The sequence below is a fragment of the Sarcophilus harrisii genome, chromosome 6 (genome assembly GCF_902635505.1).
Source record: "Sarcophilus harrisii chromosome 6, mSarHar1.11, whole genome shotgun sequence".
In the NCBI taxonomy this organism is placed as follows: domain Eukaryota; kingdom Metazoa; phylum Chordata; class Mammalia; order Dasyuromorphia; family Dasyuridae; genus Sarcophilus; species Sarcophilus harrisii.
Genome location: NC_045431.1, coordinates 125,045,357 through 125,060,572, shown reverse-complemented (window position 1 = coordinate 125,060,572; position 15,216 = coordinate 125,045,357). Strand labels below are relative to the sequence as shown.

At 36.7% G+C, this 15,216-nt stretch overlaps 1 protein-coding gene across 5 annotated transcripts in view; it reads left to right on the top strand.

Annotated features, from left to right (window-relative positions):
• The window catches only part of ANK2 (ankyrin 2), an 819,525-nt gene that overhangs the window by 131,015 nt on the left and 673,294 nt on the right, over positions 1–15,216 (top strand). For 4 of the 5 annotated variants that reach the window (XM_031944043.1, XM_031944046.1, XM_031944044.1 and 1 more), the window contains exon 1: positions 7,755–7,999. The exons of the other annotated variant lie outside the window; for it this stretch is intronic. The gene's annotated coding sequence lies outside the window, so the exon portion shown is untranslated. Of the gene's footprint in view, positions 1–7,754; positions 8,000–15,216 lie in introns of those variants that run through there. 5 annotated transcript variants of the gene reach the window in all.

Sequence of the window (15,216 nt, the reverse complement as noted above, 5' to 3'; positions counted from 1 at the left end):
TGTTAATCTGGGTAATCTATATTTTTGTAGGTATTCCTCCATTTCACTTAAGTTGTCAAATTTATTGGCACAAAGTTGGGCAAAGTAACTCCTGATAATTGCTCTAGTTTTCTCTTCATTGGTGGATAGTTCTCACTTTTCATTTTTGAGACTAACAATTTGATTTTCTTCTTTCCTTTTTCTTATCAAATTAACTAAAAATTTATCTATTTTGTTGGTTTTTTCATAAACCAACTCTTTGTTTTATTTATTAATTCAATAGTATTTTTTTGTTTCAATTTTATTTATCTCTCCTTTTATTTTTAGAATTTCAAATTTGATATTTGATTGGGGGGTTTTAATTTGTTCTTTTTCTAGCTTTTTTAGTTGCAAGCCAATTTATTGATCTTCTTTTTCTCGATTCTATGCAAGTAAGGCTTTAGAGATATAAAATTTCTCCTTAATACAGCTTTGGTTGTATCCCACAAATTTTGGTATGTTGTCTCATTATTGTCATTCTCTTGGATGAAATTATTGATTGTGTCTATGATTTGCTGTCTCACCCATTCATTCTTTAGGATGAGATTATTTAGTTTTCAATTTCTTTTTGGCCTATTTTTCCCTGGCTTTTTATTGTATAGTGATCTGAAAAAAAATGCATTTACTATTTCTGCCTTTCTGCATTTGATTTTGAGGTCTTTATGTCTTAATACATGGTCAGTTTTTGTATAGGTTCCATGAACTGCCAAGAAGAAAGTGCACTTCTTTCTTTCTCCATTCAGTTTTCTTTAAAGATCTATCCTGTCTAGTTATTCTAGTATTCTCTTAACCTCTTTAACTTCTTTCTTACTTATTTTATGATTTCATTTCTTGAGTTCTGAGAGAGCAAGGTTGAGATCTCCCACTATTATAGTTTTGCTGTCTATTTCTTTTTGCAACTCTCTTAACTTTTCCTTCAGGAATTTAAATGCTACACCACTTGGTGCATATATGTTTAATATTGATATTGCTTTATTATCTATGGTACCCTTTAGTAAGATATGATTTCCTTCCTTATCTCTTTTAATCAGATCAATTTTTGCTTTTGCTTGATCTGAGATGAGGATAACTGCCCCTTACTTCACCTGAAGCATAATAGATTCTACTCCAGCCTATTACCTTTACTCTGTATGTATCATTCTGCTTTAAATGTGTTTCTTGTAAACAACATATTGTAGGATTCTGACTTTTAATCCAGTCTTCTATCTGCTTATGTTTTATGGGAGAGTTCACCCCATTCACATTTACAATTTAAAATTACTAATTCTGTATTTCCTGTCATCTTATTGACCCCAAATTATACTTTTTTTTCCTTTTCCCCTTTCCCTCCTCCCCAATATTTTACTTCTGAGCACTACTTGCCTCATGTGGTGCTCCCCCTTTAGAGACCCTCCCTCCTTCTTATACCTTTCCCCTATTATTTCTTTTTTCCCTTCTCTTTAGCCTACCCCTTCCTTTTCCCTTTTCCCCTCCCACTTTTCTATAAGATGAGAGATGTTTCTTGGTGAAACTAAATATATCTAATATTCTTTGTTGGGCCAAATCTGATGAGAGTAAGATTCATACAATTTTCATCACCCTCTGTTCTTTCCCTCAATTATAATATGTTCTTTGCCTCTTCCTGAGATGTAATTTCCTTCATTTTACCTCCACTTTCCTTTTTTTTTTGTCCTGTTACAATCCCCTTTCTATCTCTAGTTTCTTTTTTATATTTTCAACAGTAAAATCAGATTATACATGTATTCTTAATGTATACCCATAACAGAAATACAGTTCCGAGGTTTTATTTTTCCTTTTACCTTTTTGTGCTTCTCTTGAGTTCTATATTTGGAGGTCAAATTTTTTTGTTTAGCTCTGGTCTTTTCATAAAAAATATATGGAATCCACCAGTTTCACTGAATGTCCATCTTCTTCCCTGAAAGAAAATGCTCAGTTTAGCAATTTATTCTTGGTTGCATTTCAACATCCTTCGCCTTTTGAAATATCAGATTCTAGGCCCTTCAATCCTTTAAAGTGGAAGCTGCTAGGTCCTGAGTAATTCTTATTGTGGCTCTTTGGTATTTGAATTGTTTTTTTCTGGCTGCTTTTAATATTTTTTCCTTGGTCCAATAGTTCTTAAATTTAGCCACAATATTCCTTGGGGTTTTAATTTTGGGGTCTTTTTCAGGAAGCATTAGGTGAATTCTTTCAATGGTCATTTTACCTTCTGTTTCTATGATATCCAGGCAGTTCTCTTTGATGATTTCCTGAAAGATAATGTCTAGGCTCTTTTTTTCATCATGTATTTCAGGGAGTCCAATAATCCTTAGATTGTCTCTCCTACATCTATTTTCCAGGTTTCTTGTTTTCCCTATTAGTAAAGAGGACTCTAACAATTGACAGCTTTTGTGGTGCAAGAGAAGAACAGATTTCAAACCCTCAGGAGACTAAAAGCAGATTGTCTCCAGATGAGGTTCCAAAAGGTGAAACAACCTGGTCCCCATCACACAAGGCTCTCCTAGAAGAACTTAAACAGAATCTTAAAAGAGACCTAGAAGAAAAATGGGAAAAGGAAATGAAAGCCTTGCAAGAGAGTTTGGAAAAGTCAACACAAAATAGACATAACGAAGTGGGAAAAGAATATAACTCAAAAAGTTACATTATTATATTTTTTTTCTATTTTTTCAAATAATTGGTTTTGCTTGACTGATTCTTGTCTTTTTGAGACATTCATTTCCATTTGTTCAATTCTAAATTTAAGTGTGTTATTTTCTTCATTTACTTTTTTCCCTCTTTTTGTATTTGTCCAAATGAATTTTTGAATGAGTTGTTTTGCTCTATGGAATTTTTTTCCATTTCACACAGTCTGTTTTTTAAGGAGTTATTTTCTTTTTTCTGTTTCACAAATTCTGTTTTTCTGGCAGTTGCTTTCGTTTTCCAGCTTATCAAATCTATCTTTTAATGAATTATATTCTTTTTTTTTAAATAGCTTTTCATTTACAAGTTATATGCATGGGTAATTTTACAGCATTGACAATTGCCAAATCTTTTCTTCCAATTTTTCCCCTCCTTCCCCCCACCCCCTCCCTAGATGGCAGGATGACCAATACATGTTAAATATATTAGATTATAAATTAAATACAAAATAAGTATACATGACCAAACCATTATTTTGCTGTATAAAAAGAATCGAACTCTGAAATACTGTACAATTAGCCTGTGAAGGAAATCCAAAATGCAGGCAGGTAAAAATATAGGGATTGGGAATTCAATGTAATGGTTCTTAGGCATCTCTCAGAGTTCTTTTGCTGGGTATAGCTGGTTCAGTTCATTACTGTTACATTGGAACTGATTTGATTCATCTCATTGCTGAGGATGGCCAGGTCCATCAGAATTGATCATCATATAGTACTGTTGTTGAAGTATATAATGATCTCCTGGCCCTGCTCATTTCACTCAGCATCAGTTCATGTAAGTTTCTCCAGGCCTTTCTGAAATCATCCTGTTGGTCATTTCTTACTGAACAACAATATTCCATAATATTCCTATACCATAATTTATTCAGCCATTCTCCAATTGATGGGCATCTACTCATTTTCCAGTTTTTGGCCACTACAAAGAGGGCTGCCACAAATATTCTTGCACATACAGGTCCCTTTCCCTTTTTTAAGATCTCTTTGGGATATAAGCCCAATAGTATTATCTATGGTACCCTTTAGGAAGATATAATTTCCTTCCTTATCTCTTTTAATCAGATCAATTTTTGCTTTTGCTTGATCTGAGATGAGGATGACTGCCCCTGCTTTGATCCAACACTGCTGGGTCAAAGGATATGCACAATTTGATAACTTTTTGAGTTATATTCTTTTCCCACTTCGTTATGTCTATTTTGTGTTGACTTTTCCAAACTCTCTTGCAAGGCTTTCATTTCCTTTTCCCATTTTTCTTCTAGGTCTCTTTTAAGATTCTGTTTAAGTTCTTCTAGGAGAGCCTTGTGTGATGGGGACCAGGTTGTTTCACCTTTTGGAACCTCATCTGGAGACAATCTGCTTTTAGTCTCCTGAGGGTTTGAAATCTGTTCTTCTCTTGCACCACAAAAGCTGTCAATTGTTAGAGTCCTCTTTACTTTTTTTAGTCATTTTTTTTTAAAGTTAAGTTAAGGTCTGCCTTTAGGGAAGGAGAGGTTTTCCAAGCCACCAAAGCTGGGCTGGGTCAGTGCTGATTCACTCCTGTAGCTGGGTCTGCCATGTGGAATCTGCAGTGTCCCGGGGCTCTGTGTTGTTTGCCCTGATGTTTGTGGTTGGAGTCTGCACTGCCACCCTGAGACTGCACTGCTCTTGGACTCTGAGCTGTCTGCACTGGCTTTTGTGGTCAGTTGCCCGGACCTCGCTGTCTGTCTCTCTCCTGCTTAAGATTGAAACAGACCTTCTCTGGTCCACTTCCTCCTATAAACTCTCCGCCCTGGAGGTTCCACCGTCATATTGAGACCGCTGTGCCTCAGGGGTCTGCTCTGTCTTTGCTGGCATTTGTGGTCAGTTGTTGTGCCTCTCTTTGGTTTTTGATTGCAACAGATCTTTTCTGGTCTGTTTCCTCCTGTAAATTCTCTGCCCCAGGACTCTGAGCGCTCTGCGCTGCCATTTGTACTGGTTGCCTTGGCTGCATTCCTCCCATTTCCAATTCAAACAGACCTTTTTTGTTGATCTTTGAAATTATCTTCTGCTGATATTTTGTTGCATTCCCAATATTTGTGGGTTCTGCTGGTCCAGAGGTAATCCAGAGGCTGGATTTTGTAATTATAGTGAGGGTTGTAAAGAAGTCCAAAGAGAAATGTGTGTCATCTCCACCATTTTGGCTCTGCCCCTGGAAGTCCAATCTGATTTTTTTTATTAAAACTTTTTATTTTCAAAACATATGGATAGATAATTTTTCAGCATTGGCCCCCACAAAAGCTTGTGTTCAGCTCTTTCACTTCTTCCTCTTCCTCTCTCCCCCAGATGACAAGCAATCCAAAATATGTTAAAATATAGGTTAATTCCTATATAAGCATAAATATTTATACAATAATCTTGCTATACTAAAAAAAACATAATCTGATTCTGATTTTTCTTATGCAGCATGATAAATGTGAAAATATGTACAGAAGAATTGCGCATGTTTAACATATATTGGATTATTTGCCATCTAGGGGAGGGGATGGGGGGAAGGGAGGGAACAATTTGGAAAACAAGGTTTTATGAGGGTGAATATGCATATGTTTTGAAAATAAAAAGCTTTAATAAAAAAGATTATCTATATATATGTTTTGTAAATAAAAAGCTTTAATAATAAAAATAATTTTAAAACACCCATAGTTTTTGTTCTCAATTAGTTTATTAAGTTCTAGTAGGTGATATAAGATTTTGAAATAAGAGTACAAGGTAAGATCTATAAATAGGCTGGTAGGAAAGTAGATATCTGGATAAATAGATAATTTAGTAAGAATTTAGTATATTTCAAAAAAAGACAATACAAAAATGGGAACTGGTAATGATTGGGGTTGGAGAGGTTGGAATGCTGGGGAAGAGAGGTCTGGGAAGTCAGCAGAGGACCTGAGTGTCTCAGAAAATTTGAGTGGGAGTATTAAAGAAGATGCCCAACATTGTATACAGTAATGAAATATTGTGTGATGATGATAGACTTATGATAGACAATTCTTTTCAGCAAAACATTTCCAAGACAATTCCAATAATTTTGGAATGGAAAATATCATCTGCATTCAGAGAAAGAATTATAGAGACTGAATGCAGATTGAAGCATACTATTTTCATCTTTTTAATTTGTTTTTTTCTTTCTTGTGGTTTTCCCCTTTTGTTCTTATTTTTCTTTCACAACATGACTAATATGTTTAAAATGGTTGTACATATATAACCTTTTTCAGATTGCTTGCTGTTTTGGAAAAGAGGGAGCTAATGGAGGGAGGGAGAAAAATTTTGGAACACAAAATATTTTTTCTTTTTTAATAATAGCTTTTATTTTATTTTTACAATAACCTTTCCCCCCAAAATACATGTTAAGATAGTTTTCAACATTCACCCCTGCAAAACCTTATGTTTCAAATTTTTCTCTCTCCCTCTCCCTCCACCAGCAAGCGACCCTATATAGGTTCATCATGCGGAGCAAGAAAAATCAATTCAAAAGGGGAAAAAAAATCATGAGAAAGAAAAAAAAAAAAGCAAGCAAACAAACAACAAAAAAGTAAAAATTCTATACTTTGATTTACATTCTGTCTACATAGTTCTGTCTCTGGATGCAGATGGCACTTTCTATCACAATTCTATTAGAATTGCCTTGAATCACCTCCTTGTTGAAAAGAGCCAAATTCATCACAGCTGATCATCACATAATATTGTTACTGTATACAATGTTCTTTGGTTTAGCTCACTTCATTTAACATCAGTTCATGTCAATTTCCAGGTTTTTCTGTAATTTTGTTCCCTTATTACAATCTTCAAAATGAAAAAAATACTCCTCTACACGGCCTTTACACACAATTTGGTTTGAAATGATCATTTTACATTACTTACTTTCATATACTTTAAAGCCTTGCCAAAGTGCCCTATGTGCTGTCTTACTGCAAATTATGTTCCATTACCCATCTCTGCCTGTCTTCCAAACCTTTGACATTCTATTTTTTCATCTTGTGTCTTGAAATTCCTAGTTCCCTTGATGACACAGCTCAAGGACCACTCCTCTGTGAGGCCTTTCCCAATCCTACTTTTTACCAACAATCTCCCCTGTCCCCAAAAGTAATTTGTACATTATTTTCATTTACTTTTCATATTTTCCCCTTCCTAATAGGATATAAGCTCTGAAAAAAAAAGTAAGGTCCTTGAGGGCGGGGTAGTTTTATTTTTTTATCTTTGTATCTCCGTGTGTGGACATATAGGACACTTAATGAATGCTTGTTGAAATTGAAGTTGAGACAAGGCTCAGAGTCAATAGCCACATGAAAAAAGAAATTGATTTTTCCTTTCTCTTAAATCTCATTTGGAAAATGAGGAAACAGTATATCCTCTGTTCTTCCTGGTGGCTGAAGCCAAACCACAAGGGCAGATGGAAAGAGAAAAGATAGAAAAATCTTGACCTTCCAAAGAGTTTTTTGTATTTAAAGTTTCCCAGCAGTGAATGGTAGGGTGGGGTGGCTAGGAATGGTTTTAATTAAGTGGGTATTCCTGTATTCTTCACTATCTAAGAGAGAGACAAAGAGAAGGAGGGAGGAAGAGAGAGAAAGAAGGAGGGAGGGAGGGAAGGAGGGAGGGAGAGAGAGAGAGAGAGAGAGAGAGAGAGAGAGAGAGAGAGAGAGAGAGAGAGAGAGAGAGAGAGAGAAAGAGAGAGAGACTTGTTATGAAATATAATCTCTTAGAAGGTGGGAGATTGGTAGTCATTTATACATGAAATCACTTCCATGGTTTTGGCATCTAGACAGTGGTTCATCCATCTCTTTCCATGAACCAAACATGAGGCTCCAGTTGTTCCCCATATGTCTGGTAAATTCTGGCTCCAAACAAATGCGAGTGCTTGTTTTACTTTTTCAGCTTTCTGCAAAAAATTTTAAAAATTAATTAATTAAAAAATTTGGAAGGAACTGGTAGAAAGGAGGGGGAACTGAGCCACCTGCCAAACGCCACCCAGATCTACCCCAAAGTATGCAAGGGAGGAGTGTAGAAGAGGCTGGGTGATGGGCTGTCACGTTGGTGCTGATCTGATGTCAGCGCTGATCATGTGGTGTGGAGCGGGCAGCTGGGACTGGCCAGCCAAAAACACATGGATTACAGTACGCGAGCTGTAATCGGAAAGTCTATTCCCGGAGCTGCTGTCTCGGAGACATCAGCCCAGCCCGTAGGGAAGCTCTGGCGGAGAGAGCAGGGACCCCATTGCGCTCTGATTTGCCCCACTTGCTGCCTCGTCGCACATCACTGGCTGACTCCTGGGCACATTGTAGAGAGCAGGACTGCTGTTCGCAGTAAGTACTTTAGTGAGGTGATTCGGTGGAATTCTGAGATAGAGAAGAGGAGTGGAGCGGGGTGTGGGGTGAATGGTGGTGGTAGTGTTGAGCCAGGGCTGGGGAGACTGCGGCTCTTTATGAACAATCTCCCTAGCAATCATCTGGAGCTAGTGCAGGGTTACTATCAGTTTGATTCTGTACCAGAAATGCATCGCGCGTTCGGGCACGTCCCCATCAGCCTTCTCCTCTTTGCTTAATTTTCCCCCTTCGTTTTTCCGTTCTATTTGTTATAATATGAGTGAACTTACTATATCAGACTGAAAAAAATTTACCGATTTATAAAGAACCGATTTCAGGTTTCTGAATACTAGAGTGGACGTGCGGACGTGTGTATGTGTGTGTGTGTGTGTGTGTGTGTGTGTGTGTGTGTGTGTGTAAAAGACTGCTAAAACGGGGGCGGGTGTTGCTTTCTTATCCCTGTTCACCACTTGTATTAGATTATTGGATAGATTCTAGGTGCCACCCTTATCTTGTTTTGGGTAAATAGGTGGTGATGGTGAGCAGGGGAAACAGTAGTTAGGGTATTGGTTTGGTAATGACTAAAAAAATAGCATTTTAAAAAAAATAAGGGAGATTCAAATTAGGCAGGATCAGCTGTCAGAGCAGGTGTTCCATATAGAAGAATGATGGAGTTCCCCTCCTTTCCCAGCAATTTAATGGATTGGATTTCCAGCTGTGAACTCCATTTGAATAAAAAGCTACAAAGAGTTCAGTTTTAACCCCTGGGGTTATTCTTTGGCAACAAGAATTATCCCTTTCTCTCAAAGGGATGTATTAGGAAAATAAATCAGTCTTAGACTCTTAGAATCATCCGCCTGAGATGGATTAGGTGTGGCCCTGCCGGAAGGGGCAAGGCAGGAGAGAGATCTCAGATAACTTCTTAAAGACCATTCCAGCTCTAATTCTCACTTTGGTTAGGGGTGTTGTAAATAGGTGCGAGGCCTGAAAGAATGGGAATGCTTTGCCATAAACCCAGGACCCTAGCAAAAGCAGTGATGCTCTTATATAGAGCAAAAGGCAAGAAGTTGGGCTTTTGTCTCCAAATGTAAAGACAACCTTTATATTCTAGTAACTATTGGAGACTGGGTGTGTGCCTGGGTGTGTGTGGGGGATGGGAGGGTGGGAGACAGAGAGAGACAGAGGGAGAGAGAGGAAAAGAGGGAGAGAGGGAGAGAGAGGGAAAGGGAGAGGGAGAGAGGAAGACAGGAAGAGAGGGAAAGAGAGAGAGAGAGAGAGAAAGAGAGAGAGGAAGAGAGAATGAATGAATATGTATGATCATTGGATTAAGTCTAGGATGAGGAACCCCTGAATGATTTTGGCAACACTTTGGGGTTTACCGAAGCTTCTAGGTGTCTGGGTGGAGGTGATGGTTGAAAACAGGAGCCTTTTATTTTCTCTTATTAGAGGCTTCTGACAGAAGCGCTTTCCCTATCCATTTAAGTCAGAAAACATCGAACAATGGACAAGCACCGGGCCCCACCCTTCATTCCACCTTCACTGTGTAGTGGAGTTGGACTGGTTTTCCCATGCTTTTGATCTTCACAGTTGAAGTAAGCTTTAATAATACACAGTGGGCCCTATTCTCTTCTGAGGATAGTACTACTGAGGAGATCTTATGTTCCCTGGGGATAAAAACCCAGAGACTTCTCTTTTTGTCCTCTCTCTATATTATTGGATACAGTTTACGATTATGTTTGTTAAAACAGGAACAGTAGTACTGTTCTCCATATCACACTGACTGTTCAGGAAGTCAGCTATGCCCATTTTGCTACATTCTTTAGAAGAGAACAGGTCAGTATGTCTCTTATAGTCATTTAGATCAGATGTTCTTTTTTTTTTTTTTTTTTTTTTTTTTTTTTGTGACATAGGTCCCTTTGGAAATCTGGTGAAGATGGTTACCTCAGAATAGTGTTTTTAAATAATTGAAAACAATTTCAGTTAAGGATTAGTGAAAATAAAAATGTAATATTTTCACTATTCAATTAATTCACCCTGAAATCTCTGCATGGATTCCCAAGGTTGAGGGGTTTCCCAGTTCAGAATCCATGATTTAGAGACATTTGTAGGATTCACTCTTTCTTTCTCTGCTCCTCCTGACCACACCTCTTTTGAGGGCTCCATGCCAAGGACTTCATTTCAATTGGGTGGTATCTTAGAGAACTAGTCTTACCTATTTTTTTGTGGGAGAGGGTACTAGGACTATGATGCTTCACTCCATCCTTTAATCAAGGATTTATTTAATTCAGGGGCCTTCACAGGACCTTCTTTAAGTGAAGTAACACTATATGGCATTTTACTTTTATTTGAAGATACTTGCCAATTAGAGATCTTAGAGAATTTTAAATGTGAAGGGATCCAGGAGATCTTTTAGTCCAACCTGTGTATTTTCCAATTGAGAAAGTCAAGTCTACAAATCTACAAAGTCCAAGGCTACTAGGTAGTTAGAATTTCGAACAGAGACAGAAGTTCAGCAATATTTACCTTTGACAAATCAATTCCTTCTCTGAACCCTAATTTCTCATACGCAAAATAAGATAGTGGAATGAAATAAGAACTAGGAAAAACCTTTTTGGGGAGGGATGGGGTTGACTAGGCATGTGATTTTATTTGTAGGAGGAATTTCCAGTAAAAAATTCTCTTTACCAAAGCAATTAGATAACTTCTGTGTAAAGTATCCCCTTAAAGGGGTCATGTGACTTGTCCAGGGTCACATAGTCAGTACATGTCAGAGCTGGGACTTACTGTCTTCAAGGATTATGCCTTTTTATTCAGGATAACATACTATCTCTGTGGAGCATAGGTTTATAGGATCATGGAATCATAGATTTAGAGCTGGAAGGGACCTCAGAGATCATCTAATGCCCTAATTTTATATTGAGGAAACTGGCCTTAGTAAGATTAAATGACTTGCCGAAATTTTCATGTGTTACTTAGCCAGAGCCTAGATTTGAACCCCTTTCTTCTGAAAAATGCTGGATGCCCATCAGCCTAATGATAACTAATCCTTTCACTAAAATAGAATCCAATGTCCAGTTATCTTTGCTTCTATTTGTTTAGCATCTGATACTTTTTTTTTTCCTGAGGCATTTGGGGTTGTGACTTGCCCAGGGTCATACAACTGGAAACTATTAAGTGTTGGAGGCTGGATTTGAACTCAGGTCCTCCTGACTTCAGGCCCAGTGCATTATCCACTGGGCCATCTAGCTGCCCCATTGGTACTTTTTTCAAAGAAAAATAAGTTCAACAAGGTTTTGCAAGGGTCAATGTTGAAAAATTATCCACGCATATGTTTTTAAAATAAAAAGCTTTAATTTACAAAAAAATAAGTTCAATAAAAGTGCACCTTTCCCAAGAGATTCTTTTATCAAATTACTTATAAAACATATTGAAATCCTGTATATACATATACCCTACATTTGATGAAACTGTCTGCAAATACATTTAATATCACACTTGTTAAAATGATAACTTTTTGTTTCTTTTGTCTGGGTCTTTAAGAAACGCTGGAAGAGCTTCCTGTATGCAGGCTGCCAACTCATCTTTAGTATATAGTCTTAGAGAGTATCTTTACCACTGAGGGATTAAGTGAATTGCCCACATTCAAACAGTGTAGGATTTGAATCTGTTTTTCCAATGCTAAAGTTGACCTTCTATTTGTGATAGCAAACAGGTTATTTATGGTTAAGATGTAGACCAGGCAAAAATCTCTTGATATTGCTGCTCTTCCAAATAATTAATCATTATAAGATATTGGGCAGCCCTTTGTCTGACTGGAAATCTTAACTATCAGCAAGCACTTTTGGTGTAGTTAGAAGACCTGTTTCAGAATCAGGAAGATCTGGGTTCAAGTCCTGTCTTTCACAATACTAGCTTTCACTTTAGCTATCACTTTAGGAGTTTCAGATTTGTAAGGTAGAAGTCATTTTGATCAATTACCACATTTTACAGATGAAGAAACTGAGGTTTAGAAAGATTCAGTGACTTATCCTTTTAAAGTTTTGTTCAGGCATAAAAAAATAGAATTAATATAGAAATCTCTGAGAACTTAGTTGGTTTTTAAGAATCATATAAATACTTTATTTTTTATTCACAAGCCTTGTGCCCTTCTTTTTAAAGGTCAACATCATTTTTAACAAATATGATTTAAAAATGAAATATTTAATCTTCACCCCATTTTGAATTATTATTAAGTGCCTAAAACAGTAAAAGACATAAGTTGGTGCCCAGTAGATACTTATGGATTGATTAATGGAGCTAATGAACAAAACATGGCAATGTCCATTAATAAGTGTAATGTAATTTAAAAGACAACATGGCATTATTCTGCTTCATAATGGTAGATGGATGTGCATCTGTTAATTATCAAATCTCATTTTTTCCAGGCATCATGAGATTCAGGAATTCATTTTGAATCTATTTAAATCTGGATCAATTTAACAAATTGATCCAAAGTAGCATTTTCACCCATTTGTAAAAGCAACAAATGATCAAATACCATTTAAACCCATTTGTTAGAAACCTTACTTGTGGTAGTTATAGGTTATTTCCTTGAACTGCAACAATCAGATTGCATTAGTGTGGGGAAGGATACCTACTCTTGCAATATAGGCATTGAGGAGATGTTGGAAGAAATTAGTCCTCATAACTCTCATTGGCCTCTCTAAGAATAATTAGAGCACTATTCTAGGCAGTTTATAGTTTTTAACTGGGAACAAGCGTTGCATATGCGACATTTCTAAATCGTGACATCTTCAAGAAACTATGTAAACCATCACTTGTCTCAGACTTCCAAGTTATGGAAGAAAACATTAATGTTCTTTAGAGTGTCATGAAATACATATATAATTCACTGAGAATGTATAATTAAGAGGGAGGCAGGCAGTGCTGTTAGGAGTAGAGCGGAACTGGCTACTGTGAAAAGCTGCAGTTGCCAAGTATATGTATTTTATTTTTTTCAAACTTGGGTCTCTCTAACGGATTCCATTTAGGCGGAAACGCAAGCAAATATCTCTTATAGTAAACAAAGCAATAGATTTAAGTTGATGCTAATGTGCTCACAGACAGAGCCAAAAACTTTTCAGGGTTATTAGAATACATTAGACTCTTAGCCCAGCCATCTAAATGCCTGAAGGAGACTAAAAGTTATAGACTGGCCCATTGTATATAGCATCCCACATGAAAGCCAGATGCTACTATTTACTATGCTGAGGACTTAGCTGGAATCTAGCATGAAATCTGAGATTGTACTAAGAAGTCTGAGAAAACTATAGGTCACTTTCCTGACCATAGTACTCATTCTGTTACATTTGGGGTTATTTTGATTAATGAAGAATCTTACCCTCAGCATTTCGCATATTAAAGTGATTGTTGAAACTGTATAGAGGGAGGTAAATTTTTTTTTTGAGTTAGATGATTATCTATGATACTTTTTTGGGGGGAGGGATTATTTTTTATTATTAAAACTTTTTATTTTCAAAACATATGCATAGATAATTTTTAATTCATCTTGCAGAATCTTGTGTTTAAAATTTTTTCTCTACCGTCCCCCTTACTCACTCCTATAGAGGACAAGTAATTCAATATATATTAAACACGGCCAATTCTTCTGTACATATTTCCATAATTACTATGCTGTACAAGAATCAGACCAAAAAAGAAAAAAATGAGAAAACAAAATGCAAGCAAACAATAACAAAAAGAGTGAAAATATTATGTTATGATCTCTACTCAGTCCCCATAGTCCTCACTCTGGGTGCAGATGGTTCTCTTCATCGAAAGACCATTGGAACTGGCCTGCATTATCCCATTGTTGAAAAGAGCCCCGTCCATGTCCATTGGAATTGATCATTGTATAATCTTGCTATTGCCATGTACAGTGATCTCCTGGTTCTACTCACTTCATTTAGCATCAGTTCATTTAAGTCTCTCCAGACCTCTTTGAAATCATCCTGCTGATAGTTTCTTGTAAAAAACAATAATATTCAATAGCATTTATATACCATAACTTATTCAGCCATTCTCTGATAGGCATTCATTCAAGTTTCCAGTTTCTTGTCTTTACAAAAAGGGCTATCACAAACATTTTTGCAGATGTGGATCCCCTTTCTCTCCTGTATGATTTCTTTGGGATACAGACTCAGTAGAGACTCTGCTAGATCAAAGGGTATGCACAGTTTGATAGCTCTTTGGGCATAGTTCCAAATTATTCTGAGGGAGGTACTTCTTTTTTATTTTTATTTTATTTTTTTAGGGAGGTACTTCTTAACAAAAATTATAGTTGCTGAATGCGTATCCTGGAAATGTTCTATGACTCTGGCTTAGCAACTCCATTGAGAATAAATAGGAAAGAGGTACAAAGTGCTAATATATAGCAGTAACATTTCTGAAAAATTGGCATAATGAAACTTTGGGGTGATTTTGATGGAAAAAAATAGCTGCAGATAAATTGATAAAAAGACCCAACCACACTCTTCTTCAGTAAATGAATTTGAAAAGTCCTGAAATTCAAAGTTGAGAGTTGGATGTGTGGTATTGCCCAGCAAGTCCTTCTTCCACATCCTCTCCTTAATAGGTTATATTTTTCATGTCTTCTCATTAGATCTGGCTTCCCCTCCAACAAGAAGGGCAGCTGTGGAAATATCTTGTATAAAGCCTCTCTCTTTAGAGGTCTGGGCATTTTGAGAAAGGTTTGTCATAAAAAAATCCATGGAGAAAATAACAAAAGCTCACAAATATTAGTGGCTCTCTGTATTGGTTTTGTCAAAGAGAACTAAAATGAAAATAAAACTAACTTGCTTTAAATGGATTGTAGGTATTGGCAGAAGGTATTTATAGACTGGATGCCATTTTGATATGAACCAATGTAGCATGCCATTGCTACAGAAGCATATGGATATGACATCTAGATTTAAAAATACATGCATATGTGTGTATGTGTGCATGTATGTACACACACACATACATATACAGAATCATTCCCAAGCAGCTAAAATACAGTTCCTGGAGTATCCAACAAGAATAAGGCAATCCAACATGAATTTGCATAATTCAATTCCATATTTATTTGTTGAGTCTTTCCAATATCAGTCAGTCAACAAGCACTTATGTGCCAGGCATTGGGCTATGAATGAAGGTGAGAAAGGAAAAAAGTCACCCCTCAAAAATCCCAACCAAAA